This window comes from Microcebus murinus, chromosome 13 (genome assembly GCF_040939455.1).
Source record: "Microcebus murinus isolate Inina chromosome 13, M.murinus_Inina_mat1.0, whole genome shotgun sequence".
NCBI lineage: Eukaryota > Metazoa > Chordata > Mammalia > Primates > Cheirogaleidae > Microcebus > Microcebus murinus.
The window spans coordinates 66436970-66454760 of record NC_134116.1 but is presented as its reverse complement, the minus strand read 5'-3'; positions in this window follow the sequence as shown (position 1 = coordinate 66454760).

Sequence of the window (17791 nt, the reverse complement as noted above, 5' to 3'; positions counted from 1 at the left end):
CTAACCAAAGCACAGAGGGACTCACGGGCAGACCGGCCAGTGGAGACAGAGAGATGGGAGGAGAGAGAACACGAGAGCACGTCCGACTGCCCGGCTTTCCTTCTCGGTGCCGAGCTGTGGTGGACACGCGGCTACTGAGCAGGGCAGTGGGGCTCCAAGAAGGAGGGATGCAGGCTGACACCCACCGCAGAGGAGAGACAGGGTGTGAGGAGAGGGGGCCGGAGCAGTCAGATCTTTCCTTAGAAACGTCTCAACATTTTTTTTTTTGCATAATTATAAGAGCAACACATCATCTTTGTTTTCCTTGTTCAGTGCTGTTGCCCAGGCTCCAGGTCACCTGAGTCCTCAGAAAAGAGCTGTCACACACACTTCACACTATAAGAAGACAAGGAGATGTTCCAGAGACACTGTGATGGTGTTCTGGTAAGCGAGATGGGAGAGGGACATAAATCTCCAAAATGGGTTGAGCAATTTTTAGCGCACGTTGTCTAGCAGAGGCAGGAGGGTGCTGACGCCACGACTCCGGTGTGAGATGGGTTTTGGGGACAGTGACCCGGGAGGCCCAGCCTCTGCCCTGCCTTGGCCACAAACTAGCTCCGTGAGCTTGAGCAATGGGCTTAACCTATCTGGACATCTGTTTATAAATTTGCAAAAGGAGGAGGTCGAACTGGACGTCTTCCAAGCTCGTTTGCAGTGCTCACATTCTAGATTCTGCGATTCCACGAACCCATGGTTATTTATACCTCCGACTTTTTCGCAACCCCCGAACGGTATTAGCAGCGTTGGCAGCCATGTCAATAATATTTTATTTATTATATTACTACGAAGTGAATAGGTTATTTATCTTCTCTCAGTACAACTTGTACTTGCATACAATTCTGACCTGCACAGTAAATCTCTCTTCCTTTGAACTCCCCAAGCATTTCGATCCAGGCACCTCTTGGTGTACTCACCTCATTCTGCTCTATAGCGTGGCTACTCCGGAACATGCCAGTTGCCAGTGACTGGCTGTTAAGCTCCCGGAATGCTTCCTGGAAGCCCAGCTGCACAGAGAAGGAGGAACGGGGCCACCGGGCCTACTGTCACCTTTGTAGTCCAGGACAGTGCCTGGCACAGAACTGACGCTCCTCTCACGCTTGTGGAACATTAGTTGCTGAGAAGGTAAAACAGAAAAGAAATTCGTCAAATGGATCTAAGGAGGCCCCCATCCTTTGCTCCTCCCCCAACCCACAAGGATGGCCAACCTCAAAACTTTGCCTAAAATGTATAGGCACCGACCCTATTTCATTGCCAAAGTAGGGTCTCTGTGCTGCTAAAGGGTTTAAGGACGTGCACCAAACGCAGACAGGAGGAGCAGAGGCTCAGAGAATCAAGAAGCGAGGAGATGACAGGACACCTGCAATCCCCATCGTGGGGCGTGTTTACGAGATGGCCCTCGGTGTGCAAACAGGGCACGTCACATGGAGCCCCCAGTATCACATTAGGCTGGCAAGAGGTTTCTCAGCGGAGAACATGAGAATAAGGAAACAGACAGAAAAACTTCAAGGGCCCCCTCAAGACAAAGTCTCCTCAAGCCGTATTTTCTAATCATCCTGCAAGAAAGTTTAGATTGGGACCTGGTGGTTTCATTTCAACGTTTCAACAGTCCTCTTAATGTCCAGGCAGCTCTCGAGCCCGCTGTTCCCTGGCTCACCCCCAAACCCCACCCCCCCTCCAAGAATGCTCTGGGTGCCTGTTAATAATCCACTTCCAAACAGCGCCTCTGTGTCCGAACCCCCGGCCGCCTCGGCCCCACCTCCAGGCCTTGCTCTCCTGCCCACCCTGCCGAGGGACACTGGCCTCCTTTGTCACCGGCCGTCCCTGTGCTTCCTGGGGTCAAGGGCCCTCACCTCCTTGCTCCGGACATTCCGGCCACTTCCTGTTTCTCTCCTTCCACCTCCTCGGGGCTGTCTCACATTTCAGACACCTTTTCCTCTCCCTGTTCCTCCTCTTCTGTTACTATCGCCTATTCTAGAAGCATGCTCGGTGGGGGCTCCTCGAGCGAGCAAACGGGGGCGTCTCGCACCCCCAGGTGCCTGCTAGTCTCGATTCCTGTTAGCCGAAGTCTTGTTTGTGCTACCCTGCTAGCTCTTTACACTTCCCTCCCATGTTTGTTCACATTAAAACAGCTACTGAGTTCAAACGGTGGGACGGGGGTGGGGGGCAGTTTGCTCAGCTGAGGTGGGAGGCAGCCACAGGGGCAGCCAAAGGGCCATGTACCTGCCATCGCAGGCCAGAAAGTGCCAGGTCCCCAGGGCTGCCTGTGTGGACACAGCGCACTGGGCTGCAGCTCGCTCCTGCCCAAGCCACTGCGCCCAGGGACAGGGCCAGCCGGCCACACATCTCAGGGCTGCTTGCTTCTGACTGCAAACCTCGCCTCGTTAGCTCTCTGGGAGTAACAGGAAAATGAGAGTCTGTGAAGGCCAAGACCTCCGTGCCAAGAATGGTGCCAAGAATCCTGTGCCTCGTGGCCCCAGCGTGCTCACACAGGCCGAAAAGGCCAGGCTTCCAAAAGAGTCAGGCCAAGGCCACACCACCAGGCTGCTGCTGTCGCTGCCTGCTCTCAGCTCTGGCAGGAACAGGACGTTCTAAGATGGCTACAGCCTCGAGCCACCATTCATCAGGCGCAGCCCAGAACACCCAGCCTGGGCTCGGACCGCCTTCCGCAGACTCCCTCCCTGCCAGGCTCCTGTTTCATTACCAGGCTCCTAATGAGCTCTTCGGAAACCGGGATCCCCCCGGGTTGCATCGCTTGTGTCCCTCAGCATCCCGCACGCTGGCTCGCAGGGCGCAGAGAGCCCGCGGATTCTGAAAGGCGCACGCGATGGCCCCGCTTGGCTATTGTTTATTCATCCGTCTCGATGACGCGTGTGCTCAGGTTGCCACACGGGTTGCCTCTAAAACATCTGGCCAGTTGTTTATCTCCCCAGCTGCATGGCAGTTTGGCAGGTGCTTGTCCTCATCTCCCTCCAGCCCCCTACAGAAAGAAGTCCAGCCCCTCCTCGCCCGGCATGTCTTCCTCGGGTGGTGCGGGCATCGGCTGGCAGCGGCCTGGCCCCGGAGACTGCGACCTGCCCCTGGTCACTGCCCGCCTGCCCCTGTGCCAGCTGTCCCTGTGTGTGCAGCCACGCCGGCTTCCCTCCCTGCTCTTTCCATGAGTGGCTTACCGACCTGCCTCCCTTTTTCTCCTACAGATGTCTGCTCCTTCCCTAACTCCCCCCAATGCCTCCAACTCACCCTCTTGCATAAAGTTACATTTGCCTTCTAAATCACAATGTCTGCTCCTTCCCTAAATCCCCCCAATGCCTCCAACTCACCCTCTTGCATAAAGTTACATTTGCCTTCAGAAAACTTCCGTGCCTTAATGCAGTCTGCTTTGCAGTGTGTTTTTTCCTCTGTGATTCTGCCCGCTGCTGCTGCTGCTGCCAACCTAATCCCACCCTCACCCTCCCTGCAGAGGCTCACAGTGCTGGCAGTGGGGGTGAAGGTGATGGGGATGACATGAGCTAACATTGACTGAGCACTGACTGACTATGTGCCAGGCACTGTCCATGAAAAAACACTTCACTTGAAAAATTCACCAGGTCGTCCCTCTGCATCTTAGTTTTTCTGAACTCTTACTGAAAAACCACCAAAGTGGGCAGAGGAAGGAAGAAACCTTAACAGCCAATCAGATCAACGTCCATATCTCTAGATGTCCGGATTTAGCACGTTTTGTGTTCTTTACCCTTGTATCTATAATTCCCACATAGTCGTGCCTGTACCTTCTTGGCCCTTACTTTTAAATTAAATTAAATTAAGAAGTAATATCTTATTTTAAAAACTGCATGTTTTTATAAATATCTCTGAATTTCCAATGGCAAATCAAGAGAACACAGATTTGGGATAAGAATGTTTTTAAATCCTGCTTCTGCCAATTACTAGCTTTGTGGTTCTGAGCATGTTTCTTAATGTGTCTGAGCCTCAGTTTCCTCATTTACAAAATGAAAATAATACAGACCTTGCAGATTTTTTTACATGGCAGAAAGTGATATGTGTGGAGTACTTACCACAGTCCCTCACTCGGTAGATGCTGCATCAATGCCTCTTCCTTTTCTAAAAGGACATCTGTTGTCTCAGTGAAGCCGGTGGGGTATAAAATGACAGCTTTCTTTGCCATCATATCTTCTTTCCTTAGTGCAACTTCTTTCTCAGAAACCAGGGGAATCTCTGTACATGACGTATGGCACAGAAATCACCTTGTCCACAGCGCACCAGAGGGCAGCTTCAGTAAGATGAGCTAACAAACGTCATACATTCTGCCCCAGGCAAATTGCAGGGCTAAAATCTTACTCTGTCCCCTATTCCCTAGAGACTCGGTGAGCTTACTCTGAGACCCTTAACAGGGCTTTGTCTCCCGACTTGTTCACCAGGTTCAACGTCTTCTTGACCCGAGAACACCCCAGAGTGGTAGGCACTGGAGAAAACAGGCTTTACAGCAGTGGTCTTCAGAACGTGGTGGACAGGCAGACCAGCGGCATCAATATCGTCTGGGAGCTCGTCAGAAATGCAAATTCTCAGGGCCTATCCGACAGCCATGGAGCCTGAAGGTCTAGGGGTGAAGTCCACAAGTCTGTGTTTTAACAAACCCTCCATGTGACTCTGATGAAGGTTCAAGTTTGAGAACCACTGGGGTTGAGATAATAACATGGAATTTCCTCCAGACAGAGCAAGTGGTGGTGGTCCCAGCAATATGGCAGCAGATGGAAGAATACAATCTCCGAGGGGCACATTGTCAGCAACCTCTGCAGGTGAGGAAGGGTGTCACTGTGTCTCTTCACAGACAAGCATCTTTTTCCTCCCGTATAGCCTCCCTGGCATCTCTCTCTGCTGATCTGGTCTAGAACAGACAGCACCTGAGAGCCCAACCCAGTGCCCTGCTGTTGCTCAAACACGAGGTGTGGCACCTGTTCCCCCAGCACCACTCTTCTTCAATTATCCTGAGAATGCTGAAGCACCTCCAGCTGGCACCTGGTGTGTTCTCACTCAGCACTGAGTGGAACAGAGGAATTAAAGGTGTTATCAGCAACCACACTGGTCACCCACACCCTGCCAGGTGAGGCTGTGTCTTCTGCAGTCCCAGGAGCCTGGCTGACCAGGTAGGAAAAATTCTCCCACATCAGCAGGAGGCCCGGGAGAGGCCAGAGTTCAGAACTCTGCCCGCAGTCAATAACCGAAAGGACGTATCCCAGCACACGCATCCCTCCATAGAAAATGCTTTTTATCAAGTGCTATGGTTTGAATGTCTTTGTTCATCTTGAAACTTAATCCCCTCCACAATTCAACTGTTGACAATGTGACAGCATTAAGAGGTGGGGCCTTTAAGGGATGATTGGACCATAAGGACTGCTCCCTTGTTCACGCTGGCCTGCTCTCTTGCCCTTCCGCCTCCCGTCACATGGGGACGCAGTAAGGAAGCCCACAGTCAGTGCTGTTGCCTTGATCTTGGACTTCCAGCCTCCAGAATTGTGAGAGATAATTTTTTTCTTTATAAATTACCCCATCTATAATATTCCATTATAGCAACACAAATGGACCAAGACATCAAGATGGCAGATGGCCTATTCGCCCAAATCCAACGGACTGGGCTATCATAGCCCCACACTCCCTCCTGCCTCACACCTAAGCTCCCAAGGGCCTCATCTCCCTGACTCTCCATCCCCAACCCGCATAGCAACCCCCAATCCTGCCTGCGGCTTCGCCGCACACTCCAGTTTGAGAAGCTCGCAGTCCACGTTTACAGCTACCCAATGGATAACTCAGGTGACCGCAACTTTGACTAGAAAGGAAGTGATGAATGAGGCCGGCCCAATACAATGTGAGAGAATTGTCGGAATGACTCTGTTATCTTAACTCTAGAAGTCAGAGCTTTTAATCAAGAAATCTGAGAACTAAAAACTATGGAATCTGACAGCATAGCTGACAGGGAAGGCAGCCACCTTCCTCCTCCTCGCGCCATAATCTCCCTCTCACTAAGAATCTCTGCCTCAGCCCCCTGTTTTCTTGGCATTTCCTTCAGTTCCATAAGCCACCACTACCTTTCCAATTAATTAATGGAGCCCCTGGGACTCTTGCCTGCAGAGTCTGGTGGATACCCCGTTCTCAGAGGCCCACTCAGCTCCCAGCTCCTCCACAAAACCCACACAGATCCCCCCACCCTCAGACCCTCTTCAGCCCTCATTTGGACACCCTGATGATCTCTCACCTCGTGTAGCACCATGCGTTACACACCGTATGTGCATGGCCATAAGGCGCAATGGAAGCCTGCAGCTTCGGAGGGGCCTGCATTTGATACTGGTTATTGAACATTGAACTGGTTATTGAATACATTGCTATTGAACTCTGACCAAGAGAAGTTATTTTACTTTACCTTTTGTGCTTCAGTTTCCTGGGATAATGTTGTCCTCAGTATACATTTATTATGAGGAATAAATGAGCAACAAATGTGAGCAGGCCAGTACACTCTCTGCCAAACTCTGCATATACAGCCAGGGTTCCTGTCCTCCCTGTCTACTGATGTGCTCTCCCCAGTCTGATCACTCCTCCTTATACCTCTGTATCTACGTGCATAGTAGGTGGGATTTGTCTTCGATGTTATGCTGATGTTCAGTCCTGATCCCAGCTATTCCCTGTGGAATCTTTAGAATCCGCTTTGAACTGCAGGAGCACATTTCAATTCCATGATCGTGGTATTATTGACTATAATTTTGTTTGCCATGAGTTGCATTTGGAGCAAATGTCTCTAAATATATTTTTAAAAGCTTTGTTTTGGCTGCTATTCTATTAATATGCACCTCCAGAAAAACTAAGAACTAGGGGAAAAAAACCATAAGAAATCAGAAGCAAGATAAAATCCTATCCAAGTATTTGCTCATCCTTAGAATTGCGTTATCGTTAATGATGATCTAAATCTTTCTTGCTAAAATTTAGTCTTGTTTTCTATCACTTTCTACATGTTTCATAATATATGTAAGATAGTCTTTGAGCCACTTTTGAGCTTTTATCTCCAGCTCCCTTACATTTTTCTAACAGCAGCTCAGATCTCTCAAAGGACAGCTATATTCTAAGCACTATGCTAAACACTTTGCACATATTTTTTCCCTTAATTCTTCCAATCATTCTATGAGTATCCTCTATACCATATAAACATGATTATTATCACCTTTTTCCTTGAGACAGAGACTCACTATGTCACCTGGGCTAGAGTGCATAGCTCACAGCAACCTCAAGCTCCTGGGCTCAAGGAATTCTCCTGCCTCAGCCTCCTGAGTAGCTGGCACTACAGGCATGCGCTACCATGCCCGGCTAATTTTTCTGATAATTTTTTTGTACAGACAGGCTCTCACTCTTGCTCAGGCCGGTCTCAAACTACCCACTGCAAGTGATCTGCTCACCTTGACCTCCCAGAGTGCTAGGATAACAGGTGTGAGCCACTGCACCTGGCCTATTATCCCCATTTTATGAATGAGTAAACTGGGGCTTAAAGAGGTTGCGTAACTTGCCCAAGGTCACACAGCAAGTAACTGATGGTGCCAACATTTGCACCTGGGTATTCTGACACCAGCGCCTGGACTGTTTCAGAGATTCTATCTAGTTCCTTCATTTTTAAGGTGTTCACATTCCTTCTTATGCCTTTCTCTCATTTCTCTTCATCCATCATAATAAATGTGCACCAATATAGATGAGAACCATCCTGATGGTTCTCGGACCATGTTTACTGCACAGAATAGCTAATGGGGAGGCATTAAAAAGAGCTTGAAGCATATAACTAAACAATTGCAGGAATTACTGGACAAAGACTTGTGGCAGCTAGAACCTCAAACCAAAGCTCAACACTAAAGAATCCTTGCTAGTAATTGATAATAACTCTGATTTCATGAGCACCTACTAGGTGGGTGCCTGGTACTCTGTGCGATGGCTCTTGTAGATGAGGAAATGGGAAATAAGAATTACCAGGTGACTTGCCCACAGTCATATAGCCACAGGTGGCAAATCTGACATCTGTTTTATTTTGGCCTCTATTTTAGCCCAGAGCCTGGGCTCTTCCCCCATGCTCACCTTAGTAGCGGACGGGTTCTGATGCATTCTCGGAACTCCCCTCAGTATGATCACCTGCTGGTCGTGGGCAAAACTCCTGGCCTATCCGAGGGGCTGGTGGGCAAATGGGCTGCACATTTCTCCCTGTAACATAAGGAATTCCTTCATGCCACATCTACCTGCCTGCACACCCGGCTTGTAGTCATTCATTCACATTTATTCCATGCGTAGGTGCCATAATTTTAGCACCTTATATTTACAGAAGGTTTTGCAGATCACAGAAGCTTTTTCAAGATGAAGCTCAGGGGAACTTAGTGAGTTAGCGAAAGGCTCCTAATTTCTAATCTAGAACTCTTCCCATTTTGCCTTGCTGTCGCTAGTGGAAACAGTGCTAACTGCATAAAAATAAAATCAAAACATGTGGCAGTAAGCATTAGTAGAGACAAACTAAGACCTAATTTCTCCTATACCAACCTGAGATGCTTTTTAGAATAGCTTTTATTTTCACACTTGGGTGTGGGGACAATTTATAAAACACCTCCTTAGAGTTATGTCCCAAAATCCAATTTGTGAAGATACGACTGCCAGAGTGCCCACAAATGGCATCCAGCAAATATTGGACATGGAAAAGACGTGTGTTCGTGGGACTAAAATGACCACAATAGCCCTTCCAATTACCCTTGGGCCCATAGGACACCGCTCTAAAAGGCTCACGACCTGAGATTGCTTCTATTAAATAACTCCCCCAAAAGCAGAGGAAACAAATGGCTGAGTAGCAGAAAAAAGACAGAAATGCTTTCAACGGCTTGTCTACATGGCATCCAAGTTTTTCTCTCCTGGTGGCCTTTGAAATCAAGCCAGCTGCTCAAGCAGAAAAGAGTCGCCGGCTTCCTCCTTGGGGTCTATCGCTCAGGCCACGTGGCGGGTGTTTTTTCTGCTGAGATGGAGGGGCTGCTATGGCATCAATGGCGTAAAAGAGACTTTATTCACTGAAAGCATCCAAAATAGAAATGTTGCTGTAAAAGTAATTAGACTTGAATTTAAAAGGATCAGTTCCTCATTAAGGGTTTCCTCAAAGGCTTTTTACAAGCTCACAGCTCGACTCTAATCTCCAGTGTCAGCTGTGCAAAGGAGCGGTGCACAGATGTGCATTCACACCCTAAGCAGTGCGTGCGCAGGCTCGGCTGATAGAGCACAGTGAGTGCTGAGTATAAACACACCCTGCCACCACCGCCATCCCACCCGCCTCCCCAGAAATGTAGACCCTGAAGATCAAAGTCAACTCTTACACTTGTAAAACCTAGAAGAGAACTCTGTAGCCATGACTGGAATTATAATTGGTTATTCTCTGGCAGCCTAAGATGTCAACAGACACCCTTAATTAATTAGTTATTAAGATCACTCACTGCAATCTCCCCTCAGTATGTATTGGATGTTTACTATGTGTCTGTCTGCGTCCTAGGTTTGAGGACACAGAGATACGTAAGGCACATGAATGCTCTCCGGGAATCAGCGTCTAGCAGGCTTTCTCAAAGCGTCTATGCGTTGTCACTCACGAGCAACTGAGCTAAGCACAGCTGCAAAGCATGAGGCAGAAGGTCCTTCCAGAACCACTGAATTAGAATCCCAACCAGAATCTCTAAGCCGGGCTCAGGAATCTTTATCCAAGTTCTCCAGGTGATTCCTACGTACACAGAAGTTGTCATAGACGCTTTAATTTCAAAGCATTTGGAAATGATTTGTAATTTTCATGTTGCTAAGCCTTCAAATTCTGGGCTTTAGATTACAAAGCCACCTCTTGGGAGAACAAAGACACCCACTTCATTCTACGTGAGCTCCTCATAGGGTGCAACAGAAGCAAACATCGCCAGTTAATTATGGTAGCCCCCCAAGATTCTCCCTTCTCTCAGCGAGCCTCCACTCCTCCCTCCCACCCCCAGCTTCGCAAGGCCCACAACAAGCCTTGTCTGCTAGTGGGAAACATTCTGGTATGTGCAAGAGTTAAAAGCCATGTTAACGGAATCAGACTGGATTCAAACCCTAGCACTTTCAATTACTGGCGGTGAAACCATAGACTGGGCCTTTCATTTCCTCATCTATGAAATGGAGATAATAATAGGACCCAGGGCATAGGATTATCGGGATTGGATGAAATAATGCATACAGAGAGCACATACGTGGCTTGGCATACAATGAGCATTTAATAAATGTTGTTACTGCGGTTACCAAAGTCTTTGGTGGAACTCTTTTTGGTTAATGCCTCAGAGAGCTCAAAAAAAGAGAACCTCACAAAATTCCCAGCATGCTAGCCTCATCACTGCAAGAGACCATGAAATGTAGGCACCTAAGTGAATGAACAATGATATACTTCTAAACTGTGCTGTGAAGTTTGCAAATTATGAGATAATTTGTGTCTGGGTAAGGGAGAGTAATGGTTGATATTCAAAATAAGCATTTTTTAAAAACTAAATTTATAAAACACACAGGTATACTGAAACTAAAACAAGCCACATATATAAAAATCTGGATTTATTATATTATGCATGTATTTATCAAAAGATAGACATTTAGCTCCCTAAAACATTTAATGTATGATTTTATTTACAAAATATTTATCCAAATGCAAAATTTCAGGAGGGTGTCTATTGCACAGTTCAAATAGGTTTGCTAGATTTAGCAAATTAAAATACAGGACACCCCATTAAATGTGAATTTCAGATAAACAAACAATTTCTTAGTATAAATACATCCTATGTGATATTTGGCAACCCTAACTACAAAGCATGGTTGTTTTGAATCTAAGTTCATGACTTTAATTGAATATCCTTAGTAAGCTTTATGTTAGGAAGAGAAAAAATTGATTGGAAATAAACGTATCACAAGTCAGGTGAATTAAAGTTTTAAGTGCTAGGAGAAATTAATTAAACCAGCCCAATCACAGGGATTAAATTAAACCTGAGCTGTTCTTCAAATGCTAAGAAGTCTGAATTTCTCTGTATGCCTGAAAAACTTCTTGCTATAATCTCAGCATTTTAAAGTGTTATGTTAGTACTAGAGGAATAAATGGGGGGAAAGTTAATTTGTGAGAAATTCATTATTGAGATCAGGAGCCAGGGTTCATCCTGTAATCTGGGCTCAAGGTCCAAACTTGCTTTCACAATGAAGAAACTCTGACCCTGAGCGACTTGCTGCTGAGTCTGTGATAACCAACCCCCAGAGCAGTTTCTTTCACTCCTTTAATTCCCTCTAACTTGAGAACAGGTAAAATGCCTTTTCTTTGAATTATAATACTCTTTGATGTTACCAAAAAAAAAAAAAAAAAAAAAAAAAAAAGATCTCATTCTGGAACTGCCAAATAGTTTCCATGGTGAAAGGCTAAGTAGTTCTTTGGAAATTTTCTAGTCTTTAATAAGCTTTGTGTAACAGGGCTTACGTGGAGGGCGAAAGTCAAAAAAATTTCAGGACTCTTCACTATGCTTGATATTTTTTAAAAATGCTTCTGCCATTGATGTTAATGCTGGTACATTTTTAATCCCTCCCAAACTGGTAGGTCACAATAGTTAAGAAATTAATCCAGTGGAAATGAAAGTACTCCAGTGATCAAAGGAAAATTATATGGGGGGGTGGGGGGGATAAGAGGAAGCACATTGAACTTGGAATCAGAAGCTGTGCTTTACGTGCCCACATTGCCTGTCTCAGGCTGGGTGGCAGTAGGCAAAACTCATTTCTCTCTCTGGACCTGTTTCCTCATCGATAAAATGCATGTTCCCTAAAGACTTTCTGCAGCCCGGAGCCCCATGATTCGCAGTCTAGTTACTTGAATTCCGGTCTCTTATCTTTTACTGACCGTAGTATTTTGAGAAAATCTCCCCCTTCCCTGTTTCTGGAAGCCTGATGTATGGATCACATACACACACACCCCTCCCTCACGCAGTGCTGAGGATGGACTCATGTGATCTTCAGAGACCACTTTGAAAACACTTATTAGCCACGTGTCCAAAGAGAGAAAGTGGCTGTAAAGGACCATCACCATGAAGAAAGGAAGAAGCGGCCCATCAGAAGAGCCGTTGTTAATAACACTCAGGCTTCAGCCATTGAAAACTGCTTACGGCTGAACATCCTGAGTTAGTGAACACATGGAGGAAGGGTCAGGAAACAGCGCCCTGTGATGGATTGCAGGGCAAAGGAACTGGCCGTGAAGACCCAGGGAGGTGATCGTGGCCACCTTCTCAACTTGCAGGGCCTGTTGCCAGCCCACCGCCACCCAGCCCTCACGCCCAGCTCAGAATCCAAGGCCAGCCACCTTGGACCTTGACCTGGAGCTGAGACCACCTCTGTGCACCCAGTTCCATGTGAGTGAGAGGTGGGGGGCAATGCTCAGCTCTGGAACCCCTCCTCTGGTCCCCCCAACACCCTCCACCTCTGTAGCCATGTGATGGGCCAAAGACCAAAAGCAAATTTTCCCCCCTTAAATTCTTGAATTCCTTAAATACTTTTAGAAAGGCTGGCCTTCGTAAACAGTGTGTCTTTTGACTTATTTCTTCAAGAGTGATTACCACTCATCTGATTCACACTGTGACTGATGACACATTGTGATCTTCAAATGGGTCGGTGAACAATCCCTAACTTGATACTACCATGCCACCTCCATTTCCATCCATGCACCCAAACCCGCCTCACAGCAACCGGTAAGGAAGGTGAGAGGTTCCTCTTTCTAGAAACACTTGGCAACAATACAACAGGTAGGAAAAAAATTTTTTAAAAATTATTGACAACTGGGGTCTTTTAGGGTAAGTAACACTGGTGGATATCTCTGTACTATAAAGAACTTCTGTTCAGAGACATAAGGCAGCAAATAGTAATGTGGTTTCTTTAGCAAGATTTCCATCCAATACGACTGAGGGAGAATCAGAGTTTCTGTGCTGAAAGGGGTAAGCTTCAGCTGGCTGACAGTGTGTGCCTGGGAACTGCCACGGGACATTCTGTTGTACCTCTGGCCAGTTTGCTAATGGTGATAGAGCACTCGGTCCCCTTCTGAGGGCCTCGTGAATGAGGTGTCATGAATCTTCACACAATGCAATTTTGTCCTTCTGCCTATGATTCATTACTGGCTTTAGGGAAAGCCACAGACACTAAAGTCACTATTTCTGACTTGTCGGGGCTCACCCCAGAGAAAGCTAAAGTAAAATCTGGTCACAGGAGACCCAGGGAAGGTGGTGGCTGCCAGCGACAGGATAGGGTGCCTGGTGGAACCCAGAGCAGTGGCACATTCTCCTCTCCCCCCATCAAAAAACAAAAAAAACTCTACATCCTCTTGTCACTCGGCTCAGCAGAGCTTTTAAACCTATTTGGAGGAATTTTTCCCAGGAGTTCTTCAAGCTTTTGTGCAGTCCACAATCTTTGAAAGATTTGAGTGCATTTCATGATTATTTTTCATTTGTAATGTCTGACCAAGATGCTACTTATGTTTCTCCCTTGAGTTTAGCTTGTCTTTTGGGGTTGTCATCATTTTTTATGTTCATCGTCGCTTTTTGAGAGGTAAATCTTTGCAAAGGAAATCAAGAAACATCATAAAAATCTCTGGATCACTTTAAAAAGTGAAGTGAAAATGCCTCTGACAGAATTCGTTCGTGTCACTAGGTAGAGAGACGTCTTGCGCTTTGGGGTCTTTTTGTATACATAAAGTAGTCGGAGCACTGTTGAGGAGTGACTTTACCCACCCTGTCCTCCCTGCTCTGGGAACGGAAGACCCTGTGGCTAACGGACAGGGTGCCCATAGGTTCCAAGGTGACTCCAAGAGATGGATGTGTGCTTGTAGACTTTTCTCGGTATGATGTCTGCATTGGGAAGAAACCACCTGCAAGGCTAAATGTTACATGCCATTCTCTGTGAAGTTAAAAAAATAAATAAATCCGCACTCCTCATCTCTCACTGCTGGCCCCCTTTGGTAGAGGCTGCAGATTCCCAGCTGTCTGGCAGCTGTCATCTGCTTGTTTACAAATGCAGTAGCTTTTAAGCAAGGCTCCATGGTGCCAGAGACTCCTGGAAGGCCACTCCTGAGGCCCCCTCCCCAGAGCAAGGGCTGTGCAGCCGTTCCCTGCCACGCTGAGAGACAGCCGATGGAGCGTGGAAGCAGTATGGAAGGCTGCCATGGCTCCAGACCGTTTCAAAATGAAGTCCCGGATTATGGTACACATCGACAGAAATATGCTGTGGCCTTGGGACTTCCCCAGCGGCCGAAATTAGACTCTCGAGCCCCAGGTCTGCGTGCATTTGATTTGCAGCCATGGACTGCAATGTGCCTGGCGGACCACTCACGCTTACTTAGCCTGTCTCATATCATGGAGATAAAAGTAGCAGAGGATGACCTGAGGAACAAGTCCTTTAAGTGTTTGGGATTGTGTTTTGTGGCTTGTTGGTTTCTCTTTATGCAAACCCAAGGCAGATAAGTGTGATGGGAAGATGGAGTGGCTACAGGGAAAGAGAGTAGATTGGGACCAGCTAGCAGTGGGCCAGTTCCTGGCCATGTAACCTTAAATTAGATGCTTAAACTTCACCTATAAATTCAAAGGTCAGTGATTGTGAGGATGTAATTAAAAAGCACATGTAACGCAAGGGTTCTCAGCACATGAGCCCCGAACCAGGAGCATCAGCCTACCCAGGAACTTGCTGGGAATGCCAATTTCTGGATCTCAGCCCAGACCTACTGAATCTCACACTCTGGGGATGAGACACATAAATCTGTATTTAATAAGCCCTCCCAGCAATTCTGCTGTAGTTTGAGAGGCTCTAATATAATACAGTGCCTGAGACATAAGAAATGTTAGTCTATCATAGCAAAAATCAATGCTAAGCAATAAAAACAAAATAGGAGGTATCAATTTACTAGACTTCAAACTATACTACAAGGCTATAGTAATTAAAACAGCTTGGGACTGGCACAAGAACAGGGACATTGACCAGTGGAACAGAACAGAGAACCCAGATATAAAACCATCCTTATATAGCCAACTAATCTTCGACAAAACAGACAAAAACATACACTGGGGAAAAGAATCCTTATTCAATAAATGGTGCTGGAAAAACTAGATAGCCACATGTAGAAGACTGAAACAAGACCCACACCTTTCACCTCTCACAAAAATCAACTCACGCTGGGTAACAGACTTGAACATTAGGTGTGAAACTATTAGAATTCTAGAGGAAAACATTGGAAATACTCTTCTAGACATTGGCCTAGGCAAAGAATTTATGAAGAAGACCCCAAAGGCAATCACAGCAGCAACAAAAATAAATAAATGGGACCCAATCAAATTAAAAAACTTCTGCATAGCCAAAGAAACTGTCAAGAGAGCAAACAGACATCCCACAGAATGGGAGAAAATTTTTGCAAGCCACACATCTGGTAAAGGGCTGATAATTAGAATTTATTTAGAACTCAGGAAAATTAGCAAGGAAAAATCAAACAACCCTATCAAAAAATGGGCAAAGGACATGAACTGAAATTTTTCAAAAGAAGACAGAATAATGGCCAACAAACATATGAAAAAATGCTCAACATCTTTAATCACCAGGGAAATGCAAATCAAAACTGAAATGAGATATCACCTATCTCCAATAAGAATGGCCTTTATCAAAAAGTCCCCAAACAATAAATGCTGGCATGGATGCGGAGAGACAGGAACACTCCTACACTGCTGGTGGGACTGCAAACTAATTCAACCTCTGTGGAAAGCAATATGGAGATACCTCAAAGTGATACAAGTAGATCTACCATTTGATCCAGCAATTCCACTACTGGGCATCTACCCAAAAGATCAAAAGTCACTTTATGAAAAAGACACCTGCACTCAAATGTTTATAGCAGCACAATTCACAATTGCAAAGCTGTGGAAACAACTCAAGTGCCCATCAATTCATGAGTGGATTAATAAAATGTGGTATATGTATACCATGGAGTACTACTCAGCTTTAAGAAACAATGGTGATATAGCACCTCTTGTATTTTCTTGGATAGAGCTGGAACCCATTCTACCAAGTGAAGTATCTCAAGAATGGAAAAACAAGCACCACATGTACTCACCAGCAAATTGGTATTAACGGATCGACACCTAAGTGGACATATAGGAATAACATTTATTGGGTGTTGGGCAGGTGGGAGGGGGGAGGAGGGGATGGGTATATACAAACATAATGAGTGAGATGTGCAACGTTTGGGGGATGGTCACGCTTGAAGCTCTGACTCGAAGGGGGAGGGGAGACATGGGCAATATACGTAACCTTAACATTTGTATCCCCATAATATGCTGAAATAAAAATAAAATAAAATAAATATTAGTCCATCCTTGCAGAGATTATGAACAGATCTAATAGTTTGAGGGATTATTGGTTTGGAGCCTAATATATCACCTAAGTATATTGCTGGATCTCCGCTCTCAGGCGTAGAATCTGGCTGTGACTGTGCGTGCCCCTTGTCGGCTTGTACGTGATATAAAGTAGGTGATGCGCAGGTCTGAATTTTACAGTAAGTGCAAAGCGGTATGGGTGGAAGTGACCTAAAGGAACGTCTTTCCAGACCTGCCCGGTCTCCCGCTCCCATGTCCAGCCAGCCACCCTCTGTGCCAAGTGCAGCGAAGCTCTCCAGGCCCTGGGGAGGCACGGGGGTGCGGCCAGCACCTCTGATGCAGCAAACGGGAAAATCCCAGGTTCCATGGGAAGCCCTGTGCCTGCCTGCTTCTCTTCCTTCACCTCGGAAGCCCGGAAGACCCTCATTTTAGGTTGGTTGGTTGGTTAGGTTTTTTTTTTTTTTTTTTTTTTGGCTGCAAATTGTGAAAGAATTTTTTTACCCCTTGATAAGACTGATACCCATGTTGTCGCAGAGGCCTGAAGTGCAAAGGACATTACAGACAAAGCTGTGATCTGCTGACTCCAGGCAATCCTTCTCTGGCCTGGGAGTCACCCAGCCATTCCTGGGAGATGCCGGGGCTCGACCCTGGCTCAGTGCAAATGAAGGAGCTTTCTGGACAAGTCTTCTCAGGGTGTATGAAACATGCCCATCGGGGATTAAAAGGAAGAAGAAGACATCAAGTTCCCCCAGACGAGGGATATCCACGATTTTTGTTAATGAAAAAAAGCCTGCTCTCCTTCAGAGGTGAGAAAGGTGGAGAGATATGAAAAGTCGAATACCAGGCCAGCAGGAAGACGCTGCTCATCACGGGCTTTAGGGCCACCGACGGCAGGCTTCAGATCCAGATGTGGACCTGGAACCCGGAGCCAGGAAACGGCACCAGATATTACGCGCAACCAAACAATCCGTTTCACACGAAGTGAACAACGGGGACATCGGCCAACCATTCATTAAACAAACCCTTATCGGGCACACACAATGTCATCCCCCGCGCTGGGCCCTGGGGCACACGTGAAACTGCAGACGCGTGAATGGGCAGCTCGAGGAGGCTGAGAGGGCGGTGTCCGAGGGAGGAGGAGGTGACGCAAAGCCACCGTCTGGAGGAGCAGTGCCCCTCGACCAGGCAGACGGACAGAGGCTGGCACGGGGTGTCCTCATGCAGGTTGGAAGCCCAGGGAAACAGAGCAAGGCACCTCGGGGATGCCGAAAGAAGTGAATGGCAGTGGAGTTGAGGGACCAAGTGACAGGGACCAGCAGGAAGGGCCTCCT